This window comes from Solanum pennellii, chromosome 8, assembly GCF_001406875.1.
Source record: "Solanum pennellii chromosome 8, SPENNV200".
NCBI lineage: Eukaryota > Viridiplantae > Streptophyta > Magnoliopsida > Solanales > Solanaceae > Solanum > Solanum pennellii.
Window position 1 is genome coordinate 51,770,533 of NC_028644.1, and position 18,718 is coordinate 51,789,250.

General features: G+C 34.1%; 2 pseudogenes; one reads left to right on the forward strand and one right to left on the reverse strand.

Moving 5' to 3' along the window:
* Positions 1-5,472: 5,472 nt before the first annotated feature.
* LOC107027692 lies at positions 5,473-8,278 on the forward strand (annotated as a pseudogene).
* Positions 8,279-8,362: 84 nt separating this feature from the next.
* Positions 8,363-12,945, reverse strand: LOC107027693 (annotated as a pseudogene).
* Between the last annotated feature and the right edge of the window lie 5,773 nt (positions 12,946-18,718).

Here is an 18,718-nt window from a genome sequence, read left to right on the forward strand (position 1 = left end):
CTCGGAGACAGAAGATAGATGCGAGGAGAGGGAAAATAGAGGGAGAAAACTGAATTATACAGATACTACGGTTTATAAAATCAAAGTTTATTACCTACGCAAATACCAAATGTGCAATATTAGCCTTTGTAATTGATTTTGAATTATGACATTTTGGTCACAATAGAATTTCACACTATTGGTCACCCACCCCCGCTATTCTTCATGTACGAACAACATAAACTCGTTTTTATGCAGTAATTCACAAATCACACGAGATATATTAATTGTATTAGGCAAATTTGGTGCAAAGAACATTTCTCAGAAGACGTTGACAAGTGAAATCGTTTTATGGCCTACCACCGTTATTAGGGCTATTCAAAATCAAAATCGACAATCCAAACCAATATTATTGGGTCAATGGTTCAAGTTAATGGCTTAACAGTTCGAGTCTCATTACCATAAGCTTCTAGTCGACTTATCGGTTCGGGTCTCGGTTTGGCCATATTTTTAATTGGGTTCCCCATAATCCGATAAGAAGTTTATTAATTACATTTATATGAGTTAAGGCCTTAGACACGTTTATCCTTTAGGATTTACATTTCAATCTTCAAACTCTTTACAATCATTTTATATAGTTGACACTAGAATTTCACAAAAATATTTCAAAGGTGTGACATCTCTCATTGATTCACCGTCACCACTCCCACACTAGCGAGTTATATTGAATATCATTTTCTAAGTGTCTAAATTGAGATTCTAATGGTTGGTTCTGTTACTTTAAGTCTTTGTTTTTATCTTCTCATTACATTGAGCGATTTAGTGAGATATGCCTGCAATAATGAATATTACAATCTGCAATGAAAAAGTTTTCATTAGTAACAATCTCATGATCATTAGTGGTTTTCATCAGTAGTGATGTAATGGTTTTTCTTTATAGTTAATAATCGTTACTATTTCACTTTTTCTAGGGTTATAAACAAACCTGAAAACTTTCATATCAGTGGTCTATAATCATCGATCTCTTTCTTTTCCCCCCCAAAACCTAATATGAGGGAGGCCATGATGATGTCCATAATTGAAATATTTTTCTTAATCAATCGCCAATTTTTTACTCGAAGTAATTATAATAATTTACATAAATAAGAGCAATGGCGTTCAATTAGAGGATATGAATTAAAACTAAAGTCATTCCCATAACATTAAAAAAATTCACTAATTAAATGAAGTGGAATAAAAAAACCATTTATTATTTATTTATTTCCCCAACATACCATTTTTAAAGAAAGACAAATTTTTTATTGACAATTCATGTGACTCAGTTGGAAGAGTTAACATTCACGCTTTACATTATTGTGATTCGTTTGAAATATTGTATCACAAAATGCATGCACTTTACATATAGTTATGTAACTCACTTTTTGTTTATGTTGTTACTCTCTATATAGTTGTGTCGATGCGTTCAATTCATTCAAATTCATCAATCTCTATAACTCAATCTTTTTACGATCGGGAAGAATTCAAAGCTATCCGTTCTTGATTTTCCAGCAAAAAAAAAGCTTTCAGGTTAGTATTTGTAGATGTAGTTCAGTTTTTGTATATGCTTGTTAATTTGACTGATAATGAAAAGTATATTTTGACTCAGGTGTGGAAGATGGATTCAGGGGCCGAGTATTTTTCAATGAGGAGAACTACACAACAATCTATAAAACATATGGTGGAGATAGTTGAAAAGAGGAATGAGTTGAGTCTTAGTGGAAATTCTACGAATGAAAGGAAAATAAAAAAGATGGAGACTTCTGGAGGTGATGAGAGAAATGTGGAAAACAATGGGAGAAGGAAGTTCAGTCCAGGAACTTCTGAGTACTTCACAAATTAGACTTTAATCGAGTAAGTATTTGATGATGATTCTTCATCAGAGGAGACTGATCCTGATGTTGATATTGTTGCGGAGGAGGAGGAAGAGAAGATGGAGACAGACCTTGATGTTGTTAACGTTGCGGAAGGAATGAGGAGGTGGATACTGAACATGATATTGTTAATGTTGCGGAGGAAAAGGAGGAGGAGAGTTATCCTGATGCTGTTATCGTTACGAAGAAGGAGGTGGTGGAGACTGATCCTGATGTTGATAAAGTTGTGGAGGAGTAAAAGGTGGAGACTGATCCTGATGTTGTTAGCTTTGCGGAGGAGGGGGATGATGATGAGGAGAGTTACCCTGATTTTTGTATCGTTACGGAGGAGGAGGAGGTGAAGAGTGATCCTAACGATGTTAATGTTGCGGAGGAGGAGGAGAAGGTGGAAACTGAACCTGATGTAGCTAACGTAGCGGAGGAGTAGGAAGAGGAGAGTGATTATGATGTTTTTATTATGAGGAGAAGGCGTCTCCAAATTTGAATGTAACTGATGAGGTTGTTTCTTCTAAGTCAAACATGTGTAGCATAGGAGACAAATCCGAAGAGATTAATAATACAACCTCATATTCTAAAGTCAAAATCCAAATCTTCAATAGGCTCTCTTCGAAACAATCCGAAAAAGATTCTTGGAGAGTCTGAGTTTCTGAAGTTTATTGTTATTCAATACAAACGTTGTGAAGAAGATTCAGATTTTTCAATCAATCAACAATAAACTTCATACTCAGACTCTTCAAAAATCTTCTTCGAATTCTTTCGAAAAGCATCCGTTGAAGATTCAAATTCTTATTTAGAATATGAGGTTGTATTCATAAACTCTTTGGGTTTGTCCTCTATTCTGCACATGTTTGACTTGGAAGAAAAAACCTTATCTGTTTCATTCAACATATGATACGTCTTCTCCTCAATGATATAAACATCATGATCTATTTGCTCCTCCTCACTCTCCTCCTCCTCTTCCTCCGCAATGTAACAACATCAGGTTCAGTCTCTTCCTCCTCCTCTTTTGTAACGATAATAACTTTAGGACCCTACTCCTCCTCCGCAATGTTAAAAACATTAGGTTTAGTCTCCACATCCTCCTCCTCCGCCACATTAACAACATCAGGATCACTCTCCACCTCCTCCTCCGTAACGACAACATCAGGTTTATTCTCTACTTCCTCCTCCTCTTCCGCAGCGATATCAACATCAGGATTATTATTCTCCTCCTCCTTAATAGTAACAACATCAGGCCATTTCTCGTTAGTCAATTTCTCATGAGTCCACAACGAAAGGCCATTTCTCGTGATTCCATGATGGGATATCCACAACAAAAGTCCATTTCTTTTGAGTCCCATCGTTTACCCATGTTTCACACCCACATTCACATTTTGTGTATCCCAATTTGGTAATCAGACTATCACAATTTCATCACAACCATCTTGAAACAGAGTCATCCCTTAAATCCATAAACAAGGACCTGAGTCAAATCGCATCACCATTAGCATACTGAAAATTGGTAAGAAAATAGTTAAGTTCATTTTAGACTTTCAAAATGACAAGTATTTTGAGAAAGAGGAAGTCGTACCAAGAAAATAGTGTACCATCTAAAAGTGATATTACTACACATCACTTTATATGTGAAAGAAATCTTTTATATACATTTGTAGATGAAAAATTTATGTGCTATATATTCTCTCTCATTTGTCAGTTCTCCTCCTTAACAAAACCTGAAATACCATCCACCCCCCTTTTTTGTCACGATTCTTTTTCTCATTCTATATTAGTGTATGTTTGTTCGATCAATCCTTGTTATTTTGTTTTTGTGTATTTAGATTAACTTTATCAATATTAATTGTTTTATCGTTTAATAGTTCATGTGTTATGTACTTATTTTAAACTTGTATTATTACGTCAATATTTGATGATACTACCTCTAGAAGTACTCCAAGTACGACATATTTCCTATAAAAAGGAACATGATTAATAAAAGATAAAATATATTGAATCATATATTACAAGTGTCAAAATCAAAATTTATTACCCACTCAAATACGAAACATCCCATATTAGCCTTTGTGATTAATTTTTAATTATGACATCCTGGTCACAATAGAGTTCATACTATTGGTAACCAACCCCCGCTATTCTTCATGTACGAACTATATAAACTCGTTTTTATACAGTAAGTCGCCAATCATATCAGAGTTATTAATTGTATTAGGAAAATTCGATGCAAAGAACATGACTCAGAAGACGTTGTCAAGTGAAATCATTTTATGGCCTACCACTTGCTATTAGGGATATTCAAAATCAAATCAAAATCGATAATCCGAATCGATAATTTGGTTATTAGGTCAATGATTCAGGTTAATGGTTTAACATTTCGAGTCTCAGTTTACCATAAACTTCTTATCGGCTTATTAGTTCGGGTCTCAATTTATCCATATTTCTAATTGAGTGCCCGATAATCGATAAGAAATTTAATTAATTATATTTATATGAGTTAAGGCCTTAGACATGTTTAGCCTTTAGGGTTTAAATTTCAGTCTTTAGAATCCTTACGGTCATTTTATAGTTGACACTAGAATTTCACAATAATAATATTTTAATGTTTTGAATCACTGTCACTACTCCCAAACCGTGAGTTATATTGAATATCATTTTCTAAGTGTCTAAATTGAGGTTTTTATGGTTGGTTTCGTTTCTTTAAGTCTTTTTTTATCTTCTCATTACAGTGAACAATTTAGTGAGATATGCCTGCAATGTTGTAATATTACGGTCTGCAATGAAAATGTTTTTATTAGTAATGGTCTCATGATCATTAGTGGTTTTCGTCAGTTGTATTGTAATGGTTTCTCTTTATAGTTCATATCAAAGTTTGCTTGGTTGTTATGATGAACAATTATTTTTCAAAATTATTTTGCTACTAATTTACTTTTTCTAGGGCTATAAACAAACTCGAAACCTTTTAGATCAGTGGTCTATAATCATCGATCTCATTCTTTTTTCCCCAAAAAAAACTAATATGAGGGTGCCGATGAGGATGTCCGTAATTGAAATATTTTTCTTAATCGATCGCCATTTTTTTACTTGAAGTAATTATAAAAATTTACACAAATAAGAGCAACGAATTCAACTAAAGGATATGAGTAAAACTAAAGTCGTTCCCACTATTTTATTAAAAAATTCACTAATTAAATTAAAGTGGAAAAAAACCATTTTTTTTAATTTTTTCCCCCCAAAATAACCTGTCTAAAGAAAGACAATTCTTTATTGACAATTCATGTGACTCAGTTGGATTAGCTAACATTCACGCTTTACGTTATTGTGATTCGTTTGGAACTTTGTATCACAGAATGCACGCACATCACTTAAAGTTTTTCTGTCACGCTAAAAGGGCTTCTCTAACTCACGTTTTGTTTGTGCTCTTACTCTATATATATAGTTGGGTTTATTCATTCAAAATCATCACTCTATATTACTCTGTTTTTCTTTTACAGTTTGGAAGAATTCAAAGCAATCCATTTTTATTTTTTGGTAGAAAAAGGTATAGGTAAATGCAGTTCGGTTTTTGTATATGCTTGTTAATTTTGATTGATAGCGAGAGGTGTATTTTAATTTGGGTGAGGAGGATGGATTCAGGGGACAAATCTGTTTCAAAGAGGAGAACTAGACAACAATCTTTAAAACATATGGTGGAGATAGTTGAAAAGAGGAACAAGTTCAGTCAAAGTGGGGATTCTACGAATGGAAGGAAAAGAAAAAAGATGGAGACTTCAGGAGGTGACGAGAGAAATGTCGAAGAAAATGGGAGGAGGAAGTTCGTTGAGGAAGTATCTGATGATGATGATTCATCATCGGAGGAGACTGATCCTGATCCTGATGTTGATATTGTTGAGGAGGAGGAGGACAGTGATCCTGATATTGTTATCATTGCGGATGAGGAGGTGAAAACTAAACCTGATATTGTTAACGTTGCGGAGGAGGAGGATGAGGATGAGGAGAGTGATCCTGATGCAACCTCATACTATAAGTCGGAATTCGAATCTTCAACTGATGCTCTTCAAAAGAATCCGAAGAAGATTCTTGAAGAATCTGAGTTTCTGAAATTCATTGTTGATTCAATAAAAAATGTGATGATCGTAACGAAGTCATTCCTCCAAAAGAGAAGGAACATGGTCCTGTCAAAGAAATACTTCCTTTGGTATTCCGATTTGAAGACGAGGAACCTTTTCCCCCTGAGAAAGAAGAATGGGAAAAGGAAATATAAGATCTTTTCTCTGAGATGAACATGTGCATCTTGGAATCAAATATTGGATTTACGAATCCATCAGTTTCGCCGATGCAGAGTGTAGAATTAAGTGAATGTCAATTGGGGAACTACAAGCTTAAGCTAGATGAACAAATATGACTCTTCTGTTCAGTTTGTTCATACGTCCATTTGGAGATGAAATACATCTTCCCTGATTTTGTAAGTATACGAGTTCTGTTCTTTCAAGCCCTTTTATTTTCAAATATTTTTGTAAATACATCTTCCCTCCAATTTATTTATGATTCACTCTTAAATTCTTCAACTTATGTGTCATCTGCAGGCTCGAAGAACTCAAGGGAGGTATGAAAGAAAATGCTTTGGAGAATCCCCATCAGTCTTGGATGTTGAAGGCTTCAGAGTTCCTGATTCTTCAGCAGCTGAGGATTCTCCCATTTTTGGAGAAGGAACCGTGTGGGATTTGGTTCCCTAAAGTTCCAAAGCTACTATAAATACTCATCAATGTGGAGGGTTCGAGTTCACGTGGAACAACATCGCTGGAGATATAAAGATTAAAAGGCTGAGAGAGCCCCTATCGGAGAGTAAGGGAGGGTGCATTGTCTCACACCCACCTAGCACCGAAAAAACACAACTCACCATAGTGTTTCTTCAGTCATATTTGAAGTTGTTCCCACAGTGTCGGCCTGTAGTTATAGCTCCATCAATTTACTTCTTAATAGGGAAGCGGAGTTCCAGAAATGGGAGGTGGATATTCCTTTCCACAACTTGAACAACATGAACTTCTTTTTAAAGGAAGATGAAGGTACTGTTGGTATCTTTCACTATTTATCCGGTGCTGCGAAAAAAATCCACACCTTATACGGATTGTGAAGCTGAAATCCTGGGTAAAAAGTAAGAGTATTTTGGGAATTAGTAACTTGTTCAGGATTCTCACAGGAGAAGATGGAGAGGGTTATAACAAAGAGCTTAAAGAAAAACTCCTAAAGTTTCCTAGTCTGCTGGTCTTTAAAGAGGGGCACACTGCTCGGAATGAGAACAACCTTGTGTGAAAAGCACTGGAGAAGGTTGAAACGGAGAAGCGCGTACTTCTTTCTGGAACTCCATTCCAGAATAACATTAAAGATCTGTACAACATTCTTTGTGTAGTTAGTCCAAAGTTTGCTGCTGATTTGGAGAAGAAATGAGCTTCTCTTAGCAGTTAAATTGACAAAAATGCCCAAGCGTTGAAAGAGGTTAGGGATAAGCTTTCACCCCTTGTCCACAAATGTAGCGAAAATGTAAAGAAGGTAAGCCTTCCAGGTATACAGGATACAATAATACATTTGAAACCCTCAGAGTTGCAGAAGGAGTTTCTTAAAAGAGCTCCAGAGAATCCGGGATCCTTTTATGAACAAAATCTGATGTCTCTGATCTCTGTTCATCCTTCATTAGTGGCAAATAGGAAGGAGTTCTCTGAGTTAGAAAGTCAGCTCAAGGAAAGAAGATGTCGGTTGGATCCTGATATTGGGGTAAAAATGAAATTCGTTATTGAATTGATCAGAATATGTGGTGGGTGGAAGGAGAGGGTTATAATATTTAGCCAGTTACTTGATCCTCTAAACCTGATCAAGAAGCAGCTCAATTCTCTCTTTAGCTGGACTTTAGGCCGAGAGATTCTCTATATTGATGGGAAACTTGATGTAAACCAGCGCCAGATATCAATAAATTATGTTAATGACCCTAAGAGTGATTTCAAAGTGCTTCTTGCATCGACAAAAGCCTTCTCAGAAGGGATAAATCTAATAGGGGCCTCAAGAGTGGTTTTGTTTGATGTTCTCTGGAATCCCTCTGTAGAACAGCAAGCCATCAATCGAGTCTACAGGAATGGACAGACAAAATTTGTTCATGTTTACTGTCATCGAAATGGGAGGTTGACAAGATCGAACAACAAACAAGAAAGAGATATCATTCCGATGTACTTCTGTCCAGGAATGAAGAAAACACTTCATGTTCTGTGTCACAGGATAGCATACTTGAATGCATGGTTAAGCATTAGGGCCTCCGTCATATTTTTGAAAAGCAATCTCATGCACCTCATGTGGTGCCTACGACATGCTTTAATTCGGGTAGCCAACCTTCAAAAGGAAGTAGTTAGACAGTCTGACTTGTTTTAGTGTATTTTGTTAACTTTATAAAATGGCTCAAAGTTAACAAAATACACTAAAACAAGTCGGACTGTCTAACTACTCCCTTTTGAAGGTTGGCTACCAGAACAAAAGCATGTGATAGGCACCACATGAGGTGCATGAGATTGCTTTTCAAAAATATGACGGAGGCCCTCATGCTTAACCATGCATTCAAGTATGTTATCCTCTGACACAGAACATGAAGTGTTTTCTTCATTCCTGGACAGAAGTACATCGGAATGATATCTCTTTCTTGTTTGTTGTTCGATCTTGTCAACCTCCCATTTCGATGACAGTAAACGTGAACAAATTTTGTCTGACCATTCCTGTAGACTCGACTGATGGCTTGCTGTTCTACAGAGGGATTCCAGAGAACATCAAGCAAAACCACTCCTGAGGCCCCTATTAGACTTATCCCTTCTGAGAAGGCTTTTGACGATGCAAGAAGCACTTTGAAATCACTCTTAGGGTCATTAACAGAATTTATTGATATCTGGCGCTGGTTTACATCAAGTTTCCCATCCATATAGAGAATCTCTCGGCCTAAAGTCCAGCTAAAGAGAGAATTGAGCTGCTTCTTGATCAGGTTTAGAGGATCAAGTAACTGGCTAAATATTATAACCCTCTCCTTCCACCCACCACATATTTTGATCAATTCAATAACGAATTTCATGTTTACCCCAATATCAGGATCCAACCGACATCTTCTTTCCTTGAGCTGACTTTCTAACTCAGAGAACTCCTTCCTATTTGCCACTAATGAAGGATGAACAGAGATCAGAGACATCGGATTTTGTTCATAAAAGGATCCCAGATTCTCTGGAACTCTTTTAAGCAACTCCTTCTGCAACTCTGTGGGTTTCAAATGTATTATTGTATCCCGTATGCCTGGAAGGCTTACCTTCTTTACATTTTCGCTACATTTGTGGACAAAGGGTGAACGAATATCCCTAAGCTCTTCCAATGCTCAGGCATTCTTGTCAATTGAACTGCTAAGAGAAAACCATTTCTGCTCCAAATCAGAAGCAATCTTTGGAATAACTACACAAAGAGTGTTGTATACCTCTTTAATGTTATTCTGGAATGGAGTTTGAGAAAGAAGTACGCGCTTCTATGTTTCAACCTTCTTCAGTGCTTTCCACACAAGGTTGTTCTCATTTCGAGCAGTGTGCCCCTCTTTCCAGACCAGCAGACTAGGAAACTTTAGGAGTATTTCTCTAAGCTCTTTTTTATAACCCTCTCCATCTTCTCCTGTGAGAATCCTGAACAAGTCGTACCTAATTCCCAAAACACTCTTACTTTTTGCCCAGGATTTCAACTTCGCTATCCGTACAAGGTGTGGATTTTTTTCGCAGCATGGGATAAACAGCGAAAGACACCAACAGTACCTCCATCTTCCTTTAAAAAGAAGTTCTTGCTGTTCAAGTTGTGGAAGGGAATATCCACCATCTATTTCTGGAACTCCTTTTTCCAATTAAGAAGTAAATTTGATGGAGCTATGACTACAGGCCGACACTTTGGGAACAACTTCAGATATGACTGAAGAAACACTATCTGATTCGTGTTTTCCGGTGCTAGGTGGGTGTGAGATAATGCATCATCCCCTACTCTTAGATAAGGGCTCTCTCAACCTTTCAAATGTTATAACTCAAGCAATATCTTTCCACATAAACTCGAATCCTCCACGTTGATGAGGATACATTGCCGCTTTAACATTTGGGGAAACTAAATCCCACACTGTTCCTCTTCTTCATAATTAGCTGAATCTTGGTCTGCAGAAGAATCAGAAGCTCTGAAGGTTAATGGCGACTCTCGAAGATATTTTCTTAATGTCTTTGTCGATGTCTTCTAGCCTGCAAATAACACATAAGTTTATGATTTTAAGAGTGAACAAAATATAAACTAAAGAGGAAAAAACTATCATACATTTAGATAATTTTTTTTAAAAAAAATTGCTCGATAGAACAGAACTTGTATACTTAAAAAATAAGGGGAAATGTACTTCATTTCCAAAATCACATGTGAACAAACTAAACGGATGTGTCCAATTTGTTCATCTAGCTTAAGCTTGTGGTTCGCCATCTAAGTGTAACACCCCGTAGCCAAAATAGACCAAAAATTAGTTTTTCAGAAAAATCTGCAGGTGCTATCAACGGTGGCATCGACGGGCCGTAGCCTGACCCACGGTCCATCTGCACAACCGTCGATGGGATCAGAAACTCCCACAAAATTTCAGCCTATAAAAATTGGTTAAGTCTTGGACGACGGACGGGCTTACGGTCCGTAGGTCAAACGACGGTCCGTAGTCTGTGACCGTCGATCAAGACTCCCCCCAACCACTCTCTGAAAAGAGCTATGGATGACCATCATGGTTCGTAGGTGGACCTACGGTACGTCGGTCTGACCGTAGGTGGAAAATTTGCAGCCATTTAAGAGGAAATGCAGTTGGGCAAACTTAAAATGATCATAACACTTAGCACAAAATGAATTAGGTCTCCCATGACCTACCCACAGATATATAATTGAATTATCTTTCCATATCCGCCGACCTTGCTAAAATCAGACCTCCGAGTAAAAAGTTATGCCCATTTTAGTAAAGTACTATCGAACAGGTCCTCACGACTGACCCAACGACGGGGCGTCCGGCGCACGACGGACCGTCAGTCCTAGCCGTAGTGAGGCCCGACAGTAACCTTCCCAAAGGTCTTTTGGATCTTTCCCACTCCATTTAAACCCAAATTTACGTCGTTTTAACCCTAAATCATCAGATTTTAGTCAGTTTAAGCCTAGAAACATAATTAAGACATATCCAAGTCAAATCATTAAATCAAAACTTAGAAAATTAGAAGCAAGAGAGGAGAAAAAAGTTAAAGAACCCTAGTTCAAGAACTCCACAAGCTCCAGTAGTTCCAGCCCCAAAACTTAAGTATTTTTTTGTGGATTTCATCACCAGGTATGTAGGATTTCACTAGTGGGTTCCTTTCACCCATTGGGTCCTTAGTTTAAGTCACCTTCTGAAATTCTCTTAACTAACTCCTTTTGCAAAATTTGTGGGCTTCGAGTGTATCACTGTACTCTTTAAACCTTGAAGCCTTACCTTCTTTACATTTTCACTGCACTATTCACAATTTGTGAAATAATATCCCTAAGCTCTTACAATGCTCGGCGATTATTGTCATTCGAACTGCTAAGAGAAACCCATTTCTGCTCCGAATCTGCAGCAAACTTTGGACAAACTATGCTCATAGTATTGTAAAATTCTTTGATATTATTCAGGAACGGAGTTCCAGAATAAAGTATCCCTTCTCTGTTTCAACCTTTTTCAGTGCTTTACACACACGGCTGTTCTCATTTTGGGCAGTGTGCCCTTCTTCAAGGACCAGAACACCAGGTAATTTTAGAAGCATTTCTCGTATCACTTTGGAATTAACGTCCACGTCTTCTACCATGAGATTCCTAAACAAGTCATAACTTATTCCCAAAACACGCTTACTTCCATCCCAGGATTTCAGCTTCAACAAACGTATAGGTTGTGTGTCTTTTCTTCTTGCATCAGATAAACATCCAATGACACGAACTGTAGTTTCTTCTTCTTGGGAGGAGAAATTTTTATTGTTCAAATTGTAGAAGGGAATGTCTAACTCCCATTTTTGGAACTAGGCTTCCCAGTTAAGGAGCAAACTTGATGGAGCTATGATTACAGGCCGACTCTTCGGATAAATCTTTAAAAGTGACTGAAGAAACACTATGTTGAGTTGGGTTTTCCCTGTTCCAGGTGGGTGTGAGATAATGCATCCTCCCCTACTCTTAGATAGGGTCTCTCTTATAGCTCCAGCAATGTGTTTCCACATAAACTCGAATCCTCCACATTGATGAGGATACATTGCCACTTTAACATTTGGGGAAATTGAACCCCACATTGTTCCTCTTCTTCATAAATAGCTGAATATTGGTGTGCAGAAGAATCAGAAGCTCTGAAGATTGATAGCGACTCTCTGAGATATTTTCTTCTGTGCCTTTTTTGAGGTCTTCTAGACTGGAAATGACACATAAGTTCATGATTTTAAGAGTGAACAAAATATAAACTAAAGAGAAAAAAACTATCATACATTTAATTTTTTTTAAAAAAAAAATTGCTCGACAGAATAAAACTCGTATACTCATAAAATCAGGGAAGATGTACTTCCTTTCCAAAATCACATGTAAAGAAACTGAACAGATGTGTCAAATTTGTTCATCTAGCTTAACCTTGTGGTTCCCCATCTGACAATCACTTAATTTTTCACTTTGCATCTGCAAAAACAGGTGAAGAATTTGTAAGGCTTATTCGTTCTTCCAACAAACACATCTCCATTTCAGCGAAATGATCTTCAATTTCCTTTTCCAATTCTTCTTTCTCAGGGAGAATGGCTTCCTCGTCATCAAATCGGAATACTAAAGGAAGTGTTTCTTTGACAGAAACACGTTCCTTCTCTTCTGGAGAAATGACTTCATTACGATCATAGCACTCCTCTTTTTACGAGCATTTACACTCCTCGTAATCTGACACCTCCTCACACGACTCCTCATCATTATATTCCTCCTCATTCTTACTCTTAGACTTGTTGTGGTTTTCAGTCTCAGCAAGCTCCACCATTCTTCTTTTCCTTCCAACAACTTCACAGTCCTCTTCAGACTCCCCCTCATTGCTAAGAAGAATCGGACCTTTATTGTTAAGTAGAGGACTTGCCAATGGGCTATCCACAACGAGCCATTTCTCATTAGTCCCATCGTTCACCCATGTTTTACACCCACATTCACAAGCTATGTATCCCGTTTTGGTAATGGGACGCTTACACTTTTGACAAAACTATCTTGAACCAGAGCCATCATCCCCTGAATCCATAAATATGCACCTGAGTCAAATCACATAACAATTAGCATACTTAAATTTTTGAGGAAGTCTTATTAAAAGAATAGTGTGAAACACTAATGTGACTAAAATGTTGTAATTCTAAACGCATTACAAAGAATAATAACATGTAGGAGTGACAAAGAGCGAGTTGAATAGATCAAAAAACGAGTTAAACAAAAATGGATGAAGTATTCGACTCATTTTTAAATGGATAAAAACGAGTTACCCGGTGGATAATATGGATACCCATGTTATAGTGTAGATCTTGTTAAAAGCTTTAAATACAAAATACTTTTAGAGTGTTTTTTATCAGCCCACACCCCCTACCAGCTCCTATCCCAAGATAAAAAGTAAAAGAAATTGTTTGGTTTTTTATTTTAAATAATTAATTCTTGGGTATAGAAAAATACAAGTTTGAATTTTTTTTTCATTTGGGTTAGGTCTTGAGGAGTAAAAAAATGGGTGATCTAATTTATTAAAGTTAGGTAACTAATAATTTTTGAATTTTTTAATTTAGTAAAATAGATTTGTTAATGGACATGGTAGATAAAATTTCATTTTGTATTCAGTTTGACTGTATCCTTCAGTCTTATAAATTTAACATAATGAACGTTGATATATAAAAAAAAAATATTTTGTACTCATATGAATTTTATCGATTTTAAGAAAATTTATATTCATTTAACATTTCTTAAGTTTAGTTTATCACATGAAAATATATTTGATCTCTTTTTCAAAACACCCTATAGTTGTAAAAAACAAAAAAAATCAAAAAAAAATTGATAAAAACCGAAAGAACCGACCAAAACAAACAAAAACCGACTTTACGTGGTTTGATTTGGACTTTAGATTTAATAAACCGACATAATTGATTTAAATTTTTTTAATAAAAAACTGAACCAACTTATGTACACCCCTAGTTAGGACTAACATAAATGAATTGCAAATACCTCATTTAGCATAAATGACATACCTCAATTAATAGCGTTGATTATTGCTTTCTTGATCCAACTTCCTTTCTCTATTACATCAACAGAAAAAGACTTGGGGGGGGGGGGGGGTGAATACACTTGCGCAAATTCGAGTGATAGCTACAAGGGAGAAATCAAAAGGAAACTGTACTCGACAGGTGGTGGGGGTGGGGGATTTATCTACTATCTTGTATGATTGATTAGCAGGGTATCTAGGAGGCAATAATTTACGTTGCGGCACTCTCTCTAATTTACGATACGAAAAAATCCCAAGTGCTCTTTTTCAACATGGGGCCCAAATTTTGGTAAGAGCAAATTGGATTTCTTGTGTAGGGCTTATCATTTTGATACCCATTGATAGAACTGTCAAAATAGGTTTTGTCCGTTATGCCGGCCCACCCAACCTTTGAATTAAGTGGAGTTCGGCCTAATTTCTTTGGCCCATTTAGGAATGAGACTTTTTAGTCCAACCTCATTTGGTCTGCTAGCCTTGTAGGCCCAACCCGCAAGCCTCAAATGTCGGCCTGTAAGCTATGAATATTTTTTAAAAAATTATAGATATATTTTTAGTAATGATTTATTTGTAAAATATTTATCAATAGATATTTTAAAAAATAAAAAATCAAGTCTTTTAAACTAGCTAGTTTTTGTGTGGGAGGAATGGTGGAATTTTCAATATTTTCCCGTTAAGTCTTACGTTGACTATTATGTATTTTTGCAAGTATTAATTGAAGTGTGTGATTTATAAATGTGTTTTTATATGTATTCACCGAAGTGTGTGATTCATAAATAAAAATTTGTATGCAATTGAAGACGTGGTCATACACGTTTATATTCAATACTCTTAGATACTCTTTCTAAGATAATAATATTTTTCATTCTTTTATTGAAGGGTTAACTCGTCCCAACCCGTGGCCCGCTTATGGCTCGCTTAGGATGCTATTTTATAGAACCTTTAATTAAAAGGGTCATCCCGTCTCAATCAATTTAACTTTCTAGCCCATTAGGGTTGGGTTGGGACAGTCCATTTTGACAGTTCTACCCATTGACCTGCCTAGGTAACTTCAACATATATCAAACATAAAAATCATATTTGTATGTTATAAATATAGTTTGCATAATTACTCTTCATAGAAAATTTTATGGTTCTATGGAGTTTGTGATTTGTATAATTCGCTATACATATACGAATGACTATAAATATATATATTTCACTATGCATATATGAGTGACTATTACGATGTATAGTTGAGTATATGCATATGAATATGGTTATTCATATGTATATTTCGATATACACATACGAAACAATTGTATCTGCATTTGTATAAATTGAGAAAGAGAAAAAGACAAAAGAATACTGGGCAGGGGAAGATCTTTATTTGTAACATTTTAAGTGTATAGGATGAAAATATATGTATTTATATTTGTATATACAATTTTCTCTCGATTTATACAAATAGAAACACAATATATACATTTGTGTTTGTATAAAGTGAGAGAGGTGAATAAGAGTGGCGAGCGAAACACAAATGCATTTTATACATTTCTATTTATATAAAGTGAGAGAGGCGAGGACACTGCCCAACGAGAACGAGAGTGGCGAGGGAGATTCATCAGGGAGAGAGGCGAAATAGCAACAATTTACTATGGAGTACAACTAAATCAAACTATTGTTATAACATTTAATTTGAATTAACAGTTTGCTATTATATATATTTTTCCCTATTTTGATGATTGGTCATTATACATTTTTTCTTTTTATGTACCCTTGTGCCTAGACTTTATCTTCTCACAATAGGCTCAAATCACGATAGTTTCTAAACTGGTCGGTGGAGGAGAAAATTTAGCAAGAATGTCCAAAATAATTTTTTTCGATAAGCGAAGTGAATGATGTTTTGTTTAGCCTAATGATTCTGCCATGGACAATCCCAACATTCTATCAAATACAAATAATTAAGATTTTTTTTTCTTTTGCATTGATTTTAGAATAAATTAGCAATTAAGTCACAATTATTAACATAATTATTCAAAATAACAACAATTTAAAATATTTATTTAAATTGGCAGAATGACAATATTTTTATAAAATAATATTTTAGTATATTTTAGTATTTAAAATTAATTTTATTTATGAAAAGAGTCATTATTGGACAAAAAAATACACACTAATAACCGTTATAAATTGGAAAAAAAAAATACAATTTACTTTTTTTTATTATTAGTCAACTTTCTTCCTCACATTTCATGTTTCCTCACCATGTCTCAGCTTTCAAGTTTAGATTCCTTCAAGATGCTAAATTGTTGTTCACCAAGAAATTCTTTATTGTTAAACTAAAATTATTTATTACTTCAAGCAGTTTCTCGATTGGCAAGGTAATTTTCATCATTCAAAATTAGTTTTTGATTTGATGTTTAAAGCACCGATTATACACATTATGGATTTTTAGTCAAATTTTTTAATTTTCATTTGGATTTTTTAATATATTCATCATATATTTATAATTTTCAATTTTTTTTTTGTGATTCTATTTTAATTTTTTCAGATTTGTAGATTTTAGATTTCATATATATGATTATTTTGTTTAATGTTGAGTACATTTTAATATTTTGAATACATTTTTTTAATATGATGTTGAATACATTTATATCATAATACAAAATACAATATTAAAACTAGAATGAATACAAATACAAATAATATATCTATTAGAATGAATACAACTTAGGAAAGGAAACATAATTTTAAAGATAAAAATAAAATATACAATAAAAAAATAAAATGAATACAAATATGTTTCTTAAATAACTACAAAATCATTTGACATGCAAATTGAAATGAATACGAACTAATAAAGAAATACAAATTTAATCATACAAAATACAACATGAAAGCTAGAATGGATATAACTAATACAGATGACATACATATTGGAATGAATACTATTTAAGAAACGATACAAAATTCTGGTAAATAAAATAAATACATTGTGAGAAAAGTATATCAAATAACATATGAAAATACAACATGAAAACTAGAATGAATACAAATACAAATGACATACATATTGGAATGATACAGTTTAAGAAAGGATACAAAAATATGGTAAATAAAATAAATACACTGTGAGAAAAGGTGTTCAAATTTGTAAATTTCAAAAAAAATATTTTTTTAATAGATAAAACTCTAATGTTTTCATAACAATAACTAATTTTGAAAGACAATGACAAAAAAAGGCCTTTATGAAGAAGGAAGAGACCACCTATTTTAGGTCTTGTAATCTTTTGTAAAGAAAGTAAGAAAGATTTTTAGCAACTTAATATAATTTGAAACATCGTCCCTTGATTTTCTCTAGTTTATCATTTCTTAATTATATTATGTTAAATTAAATAAAGAAAAAAATACATAAATCAACTCATAACAAATTAAAATATTGTCATTTTTAATAAATATTGAAAGTTTGCTATGGAATCCTATTAAATGTCAAAATATTGTTGTTTTGAAAAATTTCCCTTGATTTTACAATATAGAAAATATATGAATTACTATTCATAAAGTGAAATACTAATTGAACAAAAGAGTCTAGATTTCTATAAAACACAAATAACACAATCAAAGGATTTTTTTTTAAAAAAAAGTGATTTTTTCAGAAGTGCATTTTGGTGTTGGATAAAATTATAAATACAATTATTATCTATGTAATCACATATTTCAACAAATTATTTCTTTATTCCTAATTCTTATATTCTTAATATATAGAAGAGGCTAGTTGTTCGTCAATATGCTTGCTTTCCTAACCAAGGGTAAGATGAATATTTTCGTAATATTATGCTTAAAATATGTTATATGTTGTACTTGACGGCTTTATAATTGCACTTTCTTAATATTGGACATAAAAGTCCTTCTAGTCTTTTTCTTCCTTTTCCCCTCTATCGATTTGTTAATAGAGTAATTAATAAATATAAGTCTAGCTTTAAAAAAATAATTACTTTACTTGTTATACTACATTTTCACAAGAGACAAAAAAAATTATGTTTAGAGTGAAAAAGTTATATGGATATAAATTATGTCTTTTCTTTAATTTGTTTTACATAAGTAATACTATAAATTATAATAACTAACAACTTAAATATTAAAAGTATATTAAAAATTCAACTGACTCTCAAAATTTCGTTCATACCATATAAAATGAGTTAGACAATAATTATATGTTGTTTGAAAGTGAAGTAAAAAGTATTATAAATTACACTAGTTAACAAATTCTTAAACAATTTAAATACATAGAAAAAAAGGATAAATTAGCAAAGTAGTCACAATTCCAAACATAAACAGCTAAAACATCTACATTTTTAAAAAAATATATTGAAAATGTCATTAGTTTAGCAAATATAATACATCTTAATATAATTAATTTATTATCCTTTTATTTTTCAAATTAGTTACCTAGTTTGACGCTATTATCGATTAAAAGTAAAAAAAGAACCCACATTCTAATATTCTCTCTAGATTTCTACCTCAAATCTCTCGCCCCCCCCCCCCCCCC